Source organism: Octopus bimaculoides, chromosome 16 (genome assembly GCF_046866305.1).
Source record: "Octopus bimaculoides isolate indiv1 chromosome 16, ASM4686630v1, whole genome shotgun sequence".
Classification (NCBI taxonomy): Eukaryota; Metazoa; Mollusca; class Cephalopoda; order Octopoda; family Octopodidae; genus Octopus; species Octopus bimaculoides.
In genome coordinates, this window is record NC_142943.1 from 20,646,732 (window position 1) to 20,648,901 (window position 2,170).

A 2,170-nucleotide genomic window follows, 5' to 3' on the forward strand; every position below is an offset into this window, starting at 1 on the left:
GGAGGAGGTAAGTCGATTGCGTCGACCCCAATAGTCAACTGGTACGTATTAAAAGTGTTTATTTTATCGACCCCGAAAAGGACAGGCAAAGTCGATTGTAACACCTGGTCATTTGCTGTGGAGAAATTAAAAACATAACACAGCAGCAGAGCTGTAGTAGGCCCAGCATAAGCACAGGATTCAGCCATGGCAGTACCCCAAAAAGGTTGAAGGACAGTGGGCTAAGTTCAGGACTGTAGTAATAGAAAATGCAGACTGTACATTAGATCGCAAATTTAAGATCAAGAAAGAAAAGTGGATAAGGGAAGGGTCAAAGAATTTCATCAGCCGAGGTTTGCGAAGAACAGAAAAAAATAAACTGCTTGGTTTGCATTCATTTTATCGACATCACCTTGATAAAAGACAACCTGGAACCCGGCGGGATTTGAACCAAGTATTTAAAGGGACGTAACTAAAAATCAGTCAATAATAAATCCTGTCAATCAGACTAAATAAATAAGAAAAAGAAAGAAAAAAATGGGTTATCAGCTGATATGAAATCTAGTGAAACATTAAGCAAATAGTAATTTAATAAGATTAAATAGCGCAGCACACTTGTTAATTATATTTGAAGGCCATAAGGTATGGGAACAGCAACACCTGATCAACGATAACAATAGTTAGCAAGCAGTATATATAGAGGTGAGTGACAAGATTTCTACATTCTTTCAAGAGTCTCTTCTCCGTTGTTCAAGGTAATATCTCTGTTCTATACTTGCTTACATTTACAACATCTTTTCCTCTGTGTATATTTTGTGCACGAGTGTATGCTTGACTTGAGAATGGACATAAATATACATTCATATGCGCATACGTACATACACACACACACACACACACACACACACACACATATATATATATATGAATATACATATAAACGTATGTATATGTGTGTGTGTATATATGTATATATCTATATATGTTTGTGTGTGTGCATGTGTGTGTGTATGTACATAAGCGTTTCATCGTGGGTCTTTGTAAAAAAAAGAACAACAAAGCACGCAACTATGAATGGAGTGGGGATTAGTGGATAGACAGACAGACAGACAGACAGACAGGTAAATATAAAAAAAAACTTCTGACGCGAACCATATGATGGTACTCGATACGTAGAGTTAAATTCGTAACAAGAGTAAACTTTTATTGGTTACATTTCGTGACTTTGAGTTTTATATTACGTCTATGTTTTTTTTATAGTCAATTTTAACGAAAGCTATATTATTGTGTGCTTTGCTTTGATTGGTTGGAAAATATTCTTTTTCAGCTGCATACATACATACATACATCGGAAGATTGCTGGGCTGTAGAAATACAGTTAATGATTCATTCGCTCTTTCTAATATATCGAGACATGAATTTGGCGTAAGCAGGTGACAATCATATAAACAACACTAACAAGCCTTCAGAAAGACAAATGAGTCTGTTCTTCTTATGAGTCACTGCAACGACAATGTTCATCTTACACTAAGATATACTGTGTTTCTAACACAAGTCTATGAAGAGATTTTATCGGAGACAATTCCACACCATCATGCCTACCGGTTCTGACGAAATTTCGCTTACCGATATCATATGTCCTGCTTTTTTCTTCTTTCACACTTAATGTGTAAACGAGATGCTTTCTCTGGACGATTACCGCAGTCTATGGTGTCCAAAGCAGCACATTCAAGTTAAGTTGGATGTGCAAAGTAATCTTCAAATCTTCATTACAAAGGCTGCTACCGTCGCTTACCCCCCCACACACACACACACTCTCTCTCTCTCTCTCTCTCTCTCTCTCTTTCTCTTTCTTTTCTCTCTATCTCACAAACACACACCATATATATAAATTAATATATATAGCGATTGACAAATAGATCGAGACATATCAATATGCATGTATGCATGTATACATGCATGTATGCATGCATGTATGTATGTATGTATGTATGTATGTATGTATGCATATCCTTCCGTTCCTTCATTTCCCAATTCATCCCTCAACTATCTCATAAGAAACAGTTTAGCCTGTTCCTTCGGGTTTAATATTATCGATCTTGCAGTCCTACTTAAAAAGTATTAATTTCTCTAGACATTTGCCAGAATTGTAAATATCTGACAGGTTCGTTACAAGATGAGACATATTTAG

The 2,170-nt window shown here is 36.2% G+C and overlaps 1 protein-coding gene across 2 annotated transcripts in view; it reads left to right on the forward strand.

Moving 5' to 3' along the window:
• The first annotated feature begins 544 nt into the window (after nucleotides 1-544).
• Nucleotides 545-2,170, forward strand: part of LOC128249675 (U24-ctenitoxin-Pn1a-like) — a 15,944-nt gene continuing 14,318 nt past the window's right edge. The window contains exon 1 of one of the 2 annotated variants that reach the window (XM_089364235.1): nucleotides 545-681. The gene's annotated coding sequence lies outside the window, so the exon portion shown is untranslated. Of the gene's footprint in view, nucleotides 682-701; nucleotides 735-2,170 lie in introns of those variants that run through there. The other variant, XM_089364234.1, reaches the window with a different exon arrangement.